This window comes from Ovis canadensis, chromosome 13 (genome assembly GCF_042477335.2).
Source record: "Ovis canadensis isolate MfBH-ARS-UI-01 breed Bighorn chromosome 13, ARS-UI_OviCan_v2, whole genome shotgun sequence".
Taxonomy (NCBI): domain Eukaryota; kingdom Metazoa; phylum Chordata; class Mammalia; order Artiodactyla; family Bovidae; genus Ovis; species Ovis canadensis.
In genome coordinates, this window is record NC_091257.1 from 72,395,650 (window position 1) to 72,411,540 (window position 15,891).

Here is a 15,891-nt window from a genome sequence, read left to right on the forward strand (position 1 = left end):
GAAATTGTAATTCTTCTTTGATGACTTCCCTGGTTTTCTCTTCTCTTATCAATCTGTAAAGGTTATCTTTGTCTTGCATCAACTTTAGAAATGTTTATTGTATATGGAATTTCTTTGAGAGCTACAAATACAGTAGCATACTTTCAATATTTATTTCTTATGGTTTTTATTTCAATAGTTTCTTTTTCCTTTCTAATTTCTACTTTTCAGAGATTTTTCCATTTTTCTTAATTAGAATTATCAGAATTTTTTTAATATTATTAGACTTTCAAGGAATCAACTCTTGTTTCTGTTCACTCTGTCTTTTGCTTTCCAATTTATGACTTTATCTTTAATTTCTTTCACTGTGCGTTTTCTTCTCTGAGATATTAAGCTGAATAATTTATTTCCCTTATCTTTTTAATTTTAGCAATAAAACATTTAAAACTATTATTGATGTTTTCTCTCAGCACTGATCTTGGTATGTAGGATATTATCACTATATTTTCTAAATTGTCTTTTATTGAGTTCTTGATTTTCCCATTGTCCCAGTTGTTCTTTAGGAGATTATTTTAAAATATCAAAATAATTTACTATTTTTTGTTTATTCTTAGGGCTTCTAATTTTAAGTTTTAGTTGTATTTTAGTTAGAATGTAGCCTATAAAACCTCTGATGAATTTTATTCATTTACTTTTATGTAAACCACCAACAGGTAAGATTGATAAGTGTTCTTTGAGTAATTCTTTAAAGAATTATATCTTATTTATGACAGAATTTTGTTTACTTATCATAGTTTTGGTTATAAGGAATTTAATTCTTCCCTATAACTGAATTTTTGTTTCTACATGAAATTCTTACACTTTTTGCTTTGTGTGTTTTGTTGCTATGTTAGTTGGTGCATATGAATTCACAATAATTACACCTTTAACTATGTACTATGTTTATCTTTGCATAACCACCCATTTATTTCATTTAATATATCTTATCTTAAATTATTTGAAATTATTATTCCAAACTTTACTGTACTTATTATCATTGCTATACCTTTGCAGACACTTTTAATTTTAGGTTGTCTGCATTATTTTTTTTTTCGCATTATTTGTTATATGTATGCTATTTGTGAGCAGGACAATGCCAAACTATTTTTTAGAATTCCTTCTGAGCATCTTTGCCTTTTAGTGAGGGTTCCACTTGATGTTTTCTTTTTCTTTTAGTTTCATTATTTTTCCTTCTAGAAAAGTTTTTAAACCTTTAATTGAATTTGTTTCATCTGAGTGATCATTTTCATAGCTAATATTTTTCTTTGTTTTAAGTCACTTTATAAACATTTTGAAGGACCTGAAGGAGAGAAGATCCCTAGTGTTCCTCATATCATCATTTGAAAAGAGCACAGCATTGACTAATGAAATGTAGGCATCTCAAAGTTTCCAAACTCCCCACCACCACAAGTAGCTCTCTTTTTGTACTGAGATTGTGCTTTCTTAAATTCTATAATTGTGCATTTGTCTTCAAATGCTGATTCTTATTATTCTGGTCCACTGGTTTTAGCTATCATCTTCAAATTTAAAATATGTCATTCAAGTTCCTTTCTGTACCAAAAATACTGTATATAAACCTCATTTTACTTTCTTCTCAACTCTTCTACACAACAGTTTCCTTTTTTGTTTTGAAATTTCAGTATAAACCATAAAATTTTATTAATCCTGTTTCATGAAAAACTTTGAGAAAAAAAATGTCTCAAAAGCCAATTCCTTCTATTTTAATGAATGCTTTATGAAATATTCTTTCTTTAGTGGTCACTATTATTCTTGTTCCAATTATAGTAATATTGTTCACATGAACCATTAAAGTACCACCTCCATTTTTTCCCCTAGTACTTTCCCACCTATTCTTATGGAAAATTTGTCCTGAATAAATGATAAACACAATATAAACTCTGCTCCTTATGGCACTAATTTTTTTTTTAATCTTCCACTTACCTGTAACAACTGTAATAAATAGCAATATTAAATTAGCTTTTTTTAAAACCCAGTTTTGTAACTGGTGGTTTTGAAGCATTATTCATGTAATAGTTACATATGTATGTGATAGAAAAATTGTGGGGACAGGAACACAGAGGAAATAGATTGTAACCAGGATAAAGAACCATAAGATTAACAAATAAGCGTCACTCCGTATTAATATTAGAATTTCCAGCATCTGTGCACCCCCTACTGACTGAAGTTCAAATAAATTTATTTTAAAATATCATTTAGTGGATGTCATAAAAATAAATCAATAGTTACTTAGGAAGAATTTATCAATTTTCTTCCCAAGAAACTTTGCTGTATCTTCACTGTTGGTAGAGTAACACCACGACTCAATAACATGGAACTCAAAGTCACTCATCATCTGAAAGAAGTTTATTTATAAACTAACAGACATTTATTAAGCACCTAATAAGAACTTGGGAGGACAGAAAGATGATTAACATTAAAAAAGAAAAAACACTGGAAAGAAAAGATGACCGACACGGAATCCCTACATCATAAGTTCTCGCAAGTAAGAGAATACTGGAGTGAGTTGTCATTTCCTTCTCTGGAGAATCTTCCTGACCCAGGGACTGAACTCAGGTCTTCTGCATTATAGGCAGATTCTTACGACTTAAGCCACCAGGGAAACCCATGAGAGAGAAGGCAACTGCATAAGAGCTTCTGAGCCTCCCTTCCTACCCCTCCACATGCCCCATGTTCGCCAGGACAGAGCACGTGACAGTCTCAAATTAGCCATGCACTGAATTCTCACACACCCCTGACACCAGCCAAGCTCTTTTTTCTCCCTAGAATTCCACCTCTTCTTCCTCTTCCCTCCCCTTGAAAAGCTTGTGTTCTTTCCCAATCCAACCAGGGAATAATTGTATGAACATTTAAGTTTTTCCAAATTTCCATTATCACAAATAATTCTGTGATCTAGATCTTTGTGCAGTCTTGGAATATTTCATCACAGTAGTTTCCTGCATTAGCAATCACAAAGAACAAAGAAGAATGTTTAAGTCTCTGAAGAGATATTGCTAAATTGCTCTCCAGAGAGACTGTACCAATTTATATATTCAACAGAATCAGATAAAAGTGCCTGCTTTGCTTCACACTCATCACCTCTGAATAAGAGTTATATTTTCATCATTGTTCATTTCATAGGCGAAAATAATAATAATAATAAAATTGTATACTGTCTTGGTTTCTATTTCTTCGATTACCAGTACAGCCGAGTATTTTTTCGAATCTCGTCGCTATTTTATTTTGCTACCAATTGTCTGTTTGTGGTGTTTTTATTTTCCAACTTCATAGGAAATAGATGGGGAAACAGTGGAAACAGTGAGAGACTTTATTTTGGGGGGCTCCAAAGTCACTGCAGATGGTGACTGCAGCCATGAAATTAAAAGACACTCCTTGGAAGGAAAGTTATGACCAACCTAAATAGCATATTGAAAAGTAGAGACATAACTTTACCAAGAAAGGTCCATCTAGTCAGGGCTATGGTTTTTCCAGTGGTCATGTATGGATGTGAGAGTTGGACTGTGAAGAAAGCTGAGTGCAGAAGAAATGATGCTTTTGAACTATGGTGTTGGAGAAGACTCTTGAGAGTCCCTTGGACAGCAAGGAGATCCAACCAGTCCATGCTGAAGGAGATCAGTCTTGGGATTTCTTTGGAAGGAATGATGCTAAAGCTAAAACTCCAGTACTTTGGCCACCTCATGCGAAGAGTTGACTCATTGGAAAAGACTCAGATGCTGAGAGGGATTGGGGGCAGGAGAAGGGGACGACAGAGGATGAGATGGCTGGATGGCATCACTGACTTAATGGACGTGAGTCTGAGTGAACTCTAGGAGTTGGTGATGGACAGGGAGGCCTGGCATGCTGCCATTCATGGGGTCACAAAGAGTCGGACACGACTGAGCAACTGAACTGAACTGAATAGTTTCTGTGAGTTTTTTTGCATATTAAGAAAATTAATACTTAACTCACCATATTTGTAGTAAATATTTCCATACAATATTTTCCTGTCAGTTTTGTTTTTGATGATATCTACTTTTGTGAGTCTGTGCTATTTGTACAGTTGAATAATTAGATTTTTAACATTTATCTCTTTAGTTAATTAAGAACTGATTTAGGTGTGTAGCCTGTGATAATATAACTTATTTTTCTGAATACTTAATTAACTGTCCCAGCACCATTTATGTACTAAGCTGTCCTTTCCCCTTGGGTTTGAAATGCTGATTTTAATCAAATGCTAGTACTTGCCAGCAGTCCAGTGGTTAGGACTCCATGCTTCTACTGCAAGGGGCACAGGTTCAATCCCTGAATCCCTGGTCAAGGAATTAAGATTTCACATGCCACAGAGTTCAGCAAAAAAAGAAAAAAAATCAAATGTTAAAATATCATATATACTAAGGTTAATTTCAAAGCTCTCCATTACTTTCCACCCATTTTTGCCCAGTATCATGCTGTTTCGGCTACTGTTACTAGATAATATGTTGCAATACCTGGTACATCAAATTTTCCTGTTTGTATTTTCAGAATTTTCTTGGCAATTCTCAACTCTTTCTTCTTCTAAATGAGCATTAGAATCACTCTGTCAGGTTAAGCTTCCTGTTGGGCTTTTGACTGGAATTTCATTAAACTAATCTTCACGACCCAGATAATCACGATGGTGTGATCACTCATCTAGAGCCAGACATCCTGGAATGTGAAGTCAAGTGGGCCTTAGAAAGCATCACTACAAGCAAAGCTAGTGGAGGTGATGGAATTCCAGTTGAGCTCTTTCAAATCCTGAAAGATGATGCTGTGGAAGTGTTGCACTCAATATGCCAGCAAATTTGGAAAACTCAGCAGTGGCCACAGGACTGGAAAAGGTCAGTTTTCATTCCAATCCCAAAGAAAGGCAATGCCAAAGAATGCTCAGACTACCTCACAATTGCACTCATCTCACATACTAGTAAAGTAATGCTCAAAATTCTCCAAGCCAGGCTTCAGCAATATGTGAACCGTGAACTCCCTGATGTTCAGGCTGGTTTTAGAAAAGGCAGAGGAACCAGAGATCAAATTGCCAACATCCGCTGGATCATGGAAAAAGCAAGAGAGTTCCAGAAAAACATCTATTTCTGCTTTATTGACTATGCCAAAGCCTTTGACTGTGTGGATCACAATAAACTGTGGAAAATTCTGAAAGAGATGGGAATACCAGACCACCTAACCTGCCTCTTGAGAAATCTGTATGCAGGTCAGGAAGCAACAGTTAGAACTGGACATGGAACAACAGACTGGTTCCAAATAGGAAAAGGAGTACACCAAGGCTGTATGTTGTCACCCTGCTTATTTAACTTCTATGCAGAGTACATCATGAGAAACGCTGGACTGGAAGAAACACAAGCTGGAATCAAGATTGCCGGGAGAAATATCAATCACCTCAGATCTGCAGATGACAGCACCCTTATGGCAGAAAGTGAAGAGGAACTAAAAAGCCTCTTGATGAAAGTGAAAGAGGAGAGTGAAAAAGTTGGTTTAAAGCTCAACATTCAGAAAACGAAGATCATGGCATCTGGTCCCATCACTTCATGGGAAATAGATGGGGAAACACTGGAAACAGTGTCAGACTTTATTTTGGGGGGCTCCAAAATCACTGTAGATGGTGATTGCAGCCATGAAATTAAAAGACGCTTACTCCTTGGAAGAAAAGTTATGACCAACCTAGATAGCATATTCAAAAGCAGAGACATTACTTTGCCAACTAAGGTCCATGTAGTCAAGGCTATGGTTTTTCCAGTGGTCATGTATGGATGTGAGAGCTGGACTGTGAAGAAAGCTAAGCACCGAAGAATTGATGCTTTTGAACTGTGGTGTTGGAGAAGACTCTTGAGAGTCCCTTGGACTGCAAGGAGATCTGACCAGTCCATTCTGAAGGAGATCAGCCCTGGGATTTCTTTGGAAGGAATGATGCTAAAGCTGAAACTCCAGTACTTAGGCCACCTCATGTGAAGAGCTGACTCATTGGAAAAGACTCAGATGCTGAGAGGGATTGGGGGCAGGAGAAGGGGACGACAGAGGATGAGATGGCTGGATGGCATCACTGACTTGATGGACGTGAGTCTGAGTGAACTCCAGGAGTTGGTGATGGACAGGGAGGCCTGGCATGCTGCGATTCATGGGGTCGCAAAGAGTCGGACACGACTGAGCGACTGAACTGAACTGAATCTGGGGAGAATTGACCATATCAAAGCATTCAGTCTTCCTGCCCAGAAGCATGGTAGATCTTCCTGTATTCAAGTTTCCTATTATATTCTTCTGAGAAACTTCATGATTCTGTCTATATAAATCCTATACATCTCATTAGGATTTCTTCCTAGGTATTTCATATTTGGTGTTATTTTGAATGGAAATTTTTTATTATTGCTTATAAGTAATCATTACTGGTATAAAAGAAAGCTATTGATTTTTCTATTTTTTGATTAGTTATAAGTTAAATGTAAACAATTTAATATTAAAATGTAAATAATTTCTTATTAGCTTTTCAAATAAATCACAGTTACCTAAAGTATAATTTTAGGGGACCTACAACCAATTCTACATGCTGATTGACACTGTTAAAAATGTAAACATCTGTATGTATTTGTGCTGAGCACCAGGTCGGCTGATGGGAATAACTAAAGCTATATGAGGATTTCATCTTATTTAGAGTTAGTCAACAAAGAAATGTGAAATCACTGAAATGACTTCTTACAGCAGGCTTTTTCTACATTATTCTTTAATGAATAGACACGTCAGGAAAGGAAGAAGCCTGGACATGCCAATATGATCTCACTCAAGTGCATTCCAAAGATTCTTAACACAGGGCCTCTGGTGCCTCTGTTTCCCATCTGCTAGGTGTCTGATGAATCTAGAAGGAAGATCTATGTAAATCTAAGATTCCATCATGATATATCAGTCTGCAGGCACTCATAAACATTTTAACCTTGTTTAACGTCAAGACGTAATCCGTAAAAGGGCATGTTTTCTGCTGGAGTTGATGGTTCCCTCTTGCACCCCACCCGGCCCTTCAGAAACTGTCTGACTTTCCTTTCTCCCCTGGTGGTTACAGTATGTGCATTTGTTAGACATTTCTTTGATGAAAACTGGAAGTGGATGAAGTTGAGTAGGTTTTGGTGCAGTTTGACATTAAACTACCTCATAGCACACGAGTAAAGTAATTCGCAGGGGCCAGCTGATTATTTTCTAATCAATCATTTGGGCACTTTTTCTAAGCGGACTGGCACTGACTTAATAAGGACACATGGCTCAGCATTTTTCACCTACAGCTGTTCTCAAATGACAGCAGATTGGGCTCCAGGCACATCCTTCCCTCCAGGCCTGCTCTGAACACTGCCCCTGCTCCTCTCTGCTCCAGCCTCCAAGATCATGCTCCCCCAACTGACCCATCATAGAGCACTGGGGAGCACTGTTCAGACTCAGGCACCTGCTGGTTCTCCCCCAGTCCCCTTGTGTTCTTTCTAGCTTTCTGCCTTCATACTGTGCCTTGCAAGTTCCAAATTCTTATAATTACCCAACTTCATAAAGCTGTCAACACTGTTACTGACATCCATTAATACAAGGGGCTTCCCTGGTGGCTCAGAGGGTAAAGCGTCTGGCTGCAATGTGGGAGACCCAAGTTCAATTCCCCAGGAAGGAAATGGTAACCCACTCTAGTACTCTTGCCTGGAAAATTCTAAGGACAGGGGAGACATTACTACATGAGGCATAGTGTCACCAAGGCAAGGGCTTGGCTTGCTTTCCATTCATTCTTCTATTCATTCAACCTACGCTTATTCAGCAGCTACTATGTGCGGAGAAGACGATGGCACCCCACACCAGTACTCTTGCCTAGAAAATCCTCTGGACTGAGGAGCCTGGTAGACTGCAGTCCATGGGGTCGCAAAGAGTCGGACACGACCGAGCGACTTCACTTTCACTTTCACTATGTGCCTAGCACTGTGCTAGGTCATGGGTACACACTGGGGACTTGGCTGTCAACAAGACAGACCACCTCTCTAGACTGTTCTATCTGTCCAAGTGGGTCCCTTGGAACTAAGAAGATCAAAGCCCTGGTTCTTATAGGCTGCCAAGTCCCTCTGAGCCTAAATGCTGAGGTCTGGTTTGCCTCACAACCAGAATACTATGAGTTTATCCTCCATAGAAAGATCTCTTGGCAAATTTCCCACATCATGCTGGAGCATCCAGATGTGAATAGATCCATTTTCTCAGTGGAGAAGCTCACAGATAGGAGGCTCAAGATAGGAAGGATACACTGTTTTGTTTTGTTTGGGAGGAGGCATGAGAACACAGTGTGGGAAGGCAAGCTGACATCTCGGTGTACTGTCTCTTCCTAGAGGATTTCCAACCTGATGCCGGGGGCAGCAGGCTGAGCCCACACACTACCAGGGAGGATGACCACCCAGTATCCTGGTTTCCATCTTGGATGCCAATAATCCAGCTTTGTTTTCCTTTCATTAACCAATTGAATCACCTAGTTTAGGGATCGTGTCAACATGAAAGCAACTGACTCCCACAGGTACCTGTTGTTAGTATTCCTGACGCAGGGCCTTGGAAAAGAATTGTCAAATACTCCTCCTGAACCCATATTCCAGAACCTTCTACCCACATGCTGTGAAGCACCTCAGTGTGACCCACAGTATCATGTGGTCCGTCTGTACTAGGGAGTTGAGTCTCGATGATAAAGTTATATATATATATTTTTCAAAAGACCCAGGGACTTCCCTAGAGGTCCAGTGGTTAAGAATCCACCTTGCAATGCAGGGGATGCAGGTTCAATCCCTGGTCAGGGAACTAAGATCCCACATGCTATAGAGCTACTGAGCCTGCACACCACAACTAGAGAGTCCGTGTGCCACAACAAAAGATGCCACATGACGTAATGAAGATCTCATATGCCACAACTAGGACCCAACACAGTCAAATAAATAAATCTTTAAAAAACAAAAGATCCACATCAGTCATTTCAAGATGTTTCGTGACAATCCACTGACTTTCCTCCCATACTTTCGTGCTTGTTTTTCACAGTTTCTTGAACATACATAAGATGTCACCTTTCTGCAGAAGGGACCTCTCAGGAAGACCATAAGAGCTGGCTCTACCTAAAATTCTGTGAATAGAATCCAGCCAATATTTATTGGACTTCCACTTATGTTCAGAACATTATAACACACCCACCTCCTCACCAAATTAAGAGCAGTCACCAAGCAGGTCAGATTCTGCGATTTCACACCATCCAGCTCTGGGTGGCTGATCTTGCCACCTCCAACCTGGGAAACAAGACAAGTACATTGCACAAGTTCTGTGTTGAGTCATCCCCTTGCCCTGCCCTCCTTGTCCCCACAACGCAATCCAGTAATGAGAGGACAAAGCTGGCCAGTGGAAGGCACGTGTGATGGAAAAGGCACTGCCAACTCTTTTCTGGCTGTAAAGCAGGGAAAAGTCCCTACTTCCTTTCTTTACAAGATGTCACACTGACCAATGAGAGGATGTATGGGATGGCTTGAGCTGCCTCGGAGAAAGACAAGTTATTTATTCAACCTAGAATTCAGCCCAAACACTCATTACTGAGTGGGTTGGACCCCAAGGGGTTCAAAGAGGTGCCAGTTTGATCCTTTGAAATGGTAGTCAGCTGGATCTCTTTCAGGAAGAGTATCATGGCAGTAATTGCTTGCTCCCTCGGTGTTCACGCTGTCAACCACTGAAATGTTAGATCCAAAAGGTCATCCAGATAAAGTCAAGAGAGAATAGGCCACACAAAAAGAAGCTCTCTGAGTCCCGGGGCCAGTATGTGGTTGCATTTGTAATTCCGTTTCCAAGGTCCCCTGTGGATGAGGAAAGGGAGTCCTGAACAAGGACCCTCTGCTTCTGACTTAGTTGGTCCATATGCCTCTAGCAAACGTGAAGTGAAGTGAAGTGAAGTGTTAGTCCTTCAGTGGTGTCCAACTCTTTGCAACCCCATGGACTGTAGCCTGCCAGGCTCCTCTGTCCATGGAATTCTCCAGGCAAGAATACTGGAGTGGATCGCCATTCCCTTCCCAACCCAAGGATCGAACCCAGGTCTTCCACATTGCAGGGGAATTCTTTACTGTCTGAGCCACCAGGGAAGCCCACCAGCAAAGATGAAGAACTAATTTACCTCCAGCAAAATGGAAGAGACTGCCAAGTTCAACAGCCAGCAAAGAAAACGCTCAGTCCTCTTTTTATTATTATTTTTTTTTAATTGAGGTATAGCTGACCCCTCTTTTGTAAATCTAGTGACTCTTCTCACTAAGAGGTTGGGTCTCAGTACAGACTGTCACCCCCCCCCTTTAAAAAAAAAAGTGTTTATTTATTTATTTTTGGCTGCACTGGATCTTCATTGCTTCTCACAGCCTTTCTCTAGTTGTGGCAAGCGTGGGCTACTCTCTAGTTACAGTGCTCAGGTTTCTCATTGCAATGGCTTCTCTTGCTGCAGAGTTTGGGCTCTAGGGCACGCAGGCTCAGTAGCTGTGGTGCATGGCCTTAGTTGCTCCATAGCATTTGAGATCTTCCTGAAGCAGGGATCGAACTTGTGTCCTCTGTACTGGCAGGTAGGTTCTTAACCACTGGACCACCAGGGAAGTCCCACCCCCTTCTCTTGATGGCACAGAGCAGAGTTATGTTGGCCATGGTCTTGCCATGTTGACTGTGATCACCAAACAGCAGGTCATGGTCTGGGTGACTTCAAATAAAAATGTCCTTTATAAGAGACAAGAAAGATGGATAACACAGACCCTACCTACATGGAGGTAGACACTGCTATGAACCTACTCTGGTCTTCAGACACTTGGCAATCTGTTAGGGCACCTCCTTCCACCTCTCCATCTCCTGATATGGTTGCAAGAACCAAACAAAGTCCATTAAATGACCATGAAAGAAGGGTTGCTACAACTGTTCATCTCAGAGACATATATGATGGTGACATTTTTATTATCACAGGAAGGATTTCTGGCCAGGTTTATATGTCTTTGTGTGAGAGTGTAAGGGGGTCTTTTCAGAGTTAAAGCTTTCAACACAGAAAGAGAGTGAAGGTAATTTCGACATGGACTGCCCAGTTATGGGAAGATGGCTCATAAGACAAATTGATTTAGCTTGAAGAAGTTATCCTTAATTTCTCAGGATGAGGAATTACTGGAATAGTCAAAGTCCTCCCAGAAGAAGGGATTCATTTCCTATGATAGAAACTTAGGGACAACTTGGTTAGGTACTTAGGTAAACAGAGAGCACGGGCGGGGAAGAGGGGGAATCATATAGATAGGAAGCTCTGGGCAATTAACCAAAATCTGCAATCACTAACGGGAGCAAAATTGAATTGGACTCAAGATACTTGTTGAATGAAAAGTAATGACAGATTCCTGAGATGAGGAGGTGCCCTTTGTAGAGTCAAGCAGGTGGTCTCTGGGGTCCCCACAAGCCTCTGGGTCCCTCTCACTTTTTGGCCTCTCCTTCCTGGCCAGTGAAATCCCCAGGGAGCAGAGGCCATGGAATGGTGAAGTCCTGGGCTTGTCATGCAGGTTGCTTCTCTCCCGCTTATCCCCTGGCCACACAGAACATTCCTCTCCATTTGTAAAGGTTGTGGAAAGGTGAGAGTATGGCCTAGACATGCCTCAAACCCTTTCCCTTCCTTCCATCTCTGCTTCTGCTCTTTCTCACCCAAACTATTGAATGCTTCTGCATTTTCCTCCTAAACCATCTCCCTGAGTGACCCCGAGAAGTCTCAGCTCTTGAGGTTTAAGGAAGCCCTCATTCTCAGCATCCATCTGGTATCCAGTCAACCCACTGAGTCCACTTACAATCAACACCAATGCTTCATAGTAAAGAATGAACAGCAAAAAAGTGTGGCTAGGACTTCATCCTGGAAAATGAGACATACACACAGGCACATGTATATATATGCATATATGAAGTGATACATATATATTTAACACATGTTTATATATTGTATGAGACACATACATGCATGATTTAGGGTAAAACTGTAACTCTCTACAAATTCTTCTACATAAGATGAATCAAGGGCTGGTTTTTGTCATCATTTTCCCCACCAAACTGGAAAAAGTGCTATACAATATATTTGAATTTCACAACCCATTTACAGGGATGAAGATGTTTGCAGAAATAGTCAAAGACTTGATTAGTTTTCCCATGGGTCCCTCCTACTCCTTAGCTATTCAAAGCATTGCCTTATGACACACTTTTACTTTAGGAACCATCTCTCATCAATTTTCTCTTCTCAGTTGTTAGCTGCCTTGATTCCACAGGAAGTCATCCACCAGTGGTTTCACATGTGATGGAGGAGGTCTTGAGGGTCACCTGCACAAACCTGATAAAATCCTGCATCTTTCCTCAGAATTGCCACTTCATTTTCCAGCCATGGGTGGTGCACTTTCAGCCATGGACAAGTACTGAGAGACTAACCAGAAGCCAGCTGGGCTCAACAGGGTCTAGGCTAGTGTTTTCAGAGGGTGCTAAGTTTCTAAGTGTTTGGCTCAGGAGCAAATACGTTCATGTTTTGACGATTCTCGCCACCCAGTATGGCCACATCAAAGTAAGGCCTTGAAAAATGAAGAGTTGGACAAGGAGGCCCTCTAGTCCCTCTAACACAGAGGTTTGCTATGGTCTGAATGTTTGTGTCCCATCCCTCCACCCCCCAAAAAAAATTCATGTTGAAACCTCAATGTGCTGACATTAGAAGGTGGGGCCTTTAGGAGGTCCCCAAATGAATGAGATTGATACAAAAGAGGCACGAGAGAGCCCCCTTGCCCCAGTATACACCAAGAGGCTCCAACAAGAACTCAGAAACCCAACCTTGCAGACATCCTGATCTTAGACTTTCATGGAGCCTCCAGAGCTGTGAGAAATACATTTCTGTGGTTTATAAGCCAAGCAACCTATGGTATTTTGTTATATCAGCCTGAACTAATATATACCACCTTGTATTTTACATTGCAGTTGTGGACACATACACACACACACACACACACACACACACACATACACACACACCGTGATCTTAAGGTGTATATTAAATGCCAACAGCACAGAAGAAGAAACAAAGCATTGGGCGGTGCAGGGGAGAGGCAGCCGGGTACGACGGTGAGCATTTGCAGCGTCAAGATGGGAGCAAGGCTCTTTAGAGCAAATAAGGGGAAAGTGCTTTCTGGGCAGAGAACACCATGTACAGAGTTCAAGGGTGTGGCCTGTGTAGCCTATTGAGGGACAGCTAGTAATCGCTGTGGGGCTCAGGCGACCTGGCGGCTGGAAGGACACAGATGGGTGGAGTCCAGGGAGGTAGACTAAGAGTCTGTTAGATGCAGCTCAGCAGGACACTACTGACACTTAGGCTGGCACTTTTTAGACTTGGGGGAGGGGGTGCTGTCTCTGTCCTGTGTCCTGAAGGATGTTAGCAGCATCCCAGATGCCAGGAGCACCTCCCTCCCTCGCTGTAACAACCTCCAGACATTGCTATGTGTCTCCTGGAGAAAATCATCCCTGACCATGAACCGCTGCTGTAGCGTCAGCTCCATGAGTGCAGGGAGGACCTAGAATAGGTGACCTGTGGCTATTCGTTGAATAAAAAAATGAAAGGAGCAGAGGCAAAAAGGTTGGAAAGAAAATGTCTGAATGCAGAGAAATAAGGAGTATTAATGAGATTATCATGGCGCTAGTCCATGGGGTCGCTACTAGTCGGACACAACTGAGCGACTTCACTTTCACGCATTGGAGAAGGAAATGGCAACCCACTTCAGTGTTCTTGCCTGGAGAATTCCAGGGACGGGGGAGCCTGGTGGGCTGCCATCCATGGGGTCGCACAGAGTCGACTTAGCAGCAGCAGCAGCAGTGCTAAAGAACCTGCCTGCCAATGCAGGAGATATATAGAGACTCAGGTTCAGTCCCTGGGTCAGGAAGATCCCCTGGAGGAAGGCGTGGCAATCCAATCCAGTACTCTTGCCTGGAAAATCCCATGGCTAGAGGAGCCTGGCAGGCTACAGTCCATGGGTCACAAAGAGTCAGATACGACTGAAGCGACTTAGGACAGCACGCATGCAATGAGATGACAAGACATTTTCAAGAGGAGGGGACACAAGTTGAAGAAGCTCTCAGTAAATTCAGAGACAAATATCACGGCTGAGAGGGTCAGAGGTCAAGGTGGGTTTGGAGTTTGAAGAGAACGGGTGAGAGTTGAAGAGCAGTTAAGAAGTTAGGGGGACTTCCCTGCCTTCCAGTAGTGGGGACTTCGCCATCCAGCACAGCGGGTGTAGCTTTGATCACTGGTTGGGGAGCTAAGATTCCATGTGCCTCTGGGCCAAACAACTAATATGTAAAACAGAAACAATGTTGTAAGAAATTCAATAAAGACTTTTAAAACGGTCCACATTAAAAAAAAAAAAAAAGAATCTTTAAAAAAAAAGCAGCTTGGAAACTGACCCCAATGTGAGACACACCCACTTCTGGACTCTGTGAAAGATGGTGGGGAGCCCATGGACTTACTGTTTGGCTTTAATAGTTCTGTGTTACGTGAAAACCAGGAGAAAAAAGAAAACAATTTTCTAGTGATGGTAGTTACATAAAGTTTCATTTAAAGTGTATTTGTAAGAATGCTGATATTAGAAACTTAATAATAGAACAGATGGTATGAAGACAGGGCACTTTGTGAAGATGGCATGAAAATGATTGAAGTTTGGGAATAAAAGGTGCTGGTGCCCAGCTGAAGTTGGGGCACGTGACTCCACCCACTTCTCCTTCGAGGTCTGTCTCTGAGCCCTACAAAAGAACGAAGGGGGCTCTGCTGCCACCGGGGCTGGCTGCCGGTTGCCTCACTTCCCAGCCCCTGATCTGAGCCCAGGATGACAAGGCTCCACCCACCATCTCACAAGAAGAGCTATCTTCACAACCATGGGCCTCTGTTCTGAACACCTAAGCCCTCCACCTCCGCTTTAAATGTCCTCTACTTTTTAAAAAAATTATTGAAATATAACTGATTTACAATGTTGTGTTAGTTTCTGGCATACAGGAGGGATTCAGCTGTACATATATTCTTTTTCAGATTTTTTTTCCATTATAGTTTATTATAAGAGATTGACTATAGTTCCTATGCTATACGAAAGCACCTTCTTGTTGATCTTCTAGTTATTTTCTGACTTGTGTTTTGGCTCAGCCAGGTGTGAAGCTTCTGGTTCGAAGGAATCCCCCACCCCACCCCAGGCACAGGGAAGGGCATGAGGCTCTGGGCATTGTGTGTCACTCTAGTAATTAAGTGCCATAAGAGCCAGTCACCTACTTAAACTTAAGTCAAATTAATGACGTGCTAAAGACTTCTCTGTTTCTGTGAGAGGCACGGCAAGTAACACAAGGCTTTCTCGTTGTTCAGTCATTGCAACGTGTCCAACTCTTTGCGACCCCATGGACTGCAGCACACCAGGCTCCTTTGTCCACTGTCTCCCAGAGTTGGGTCAAATTCATCGTGTCCATTGAGTCGATTTCCTCTGTGTGTTTCTAAGTGAGTCTTCAGCAGATAACCTATGTAAAGGTCCAGCTCTCCAAGTACAAGATGGTGTTTACTTCCACACAGAAAAACATTTGGACCTAGAATCCTAGTCTTCCTTTCATACTCCCACCCCCATCACTCCAGCTTTAGTGAGTAAAATCGATAGACTGACAGAGGGATAGGAAGATAGGCATCATTTAATTTTCACGACTCAAAAAAACCAGAAATCTTAGAACTAAGGGGTTGAATAACCTTCTCTAAAATAAACACAATAGGGATCCTGGATGGTGAACAGCTTCAGGGATCTCCAGAAATAGCAGAGACAGACTGTTCTGTGCTGA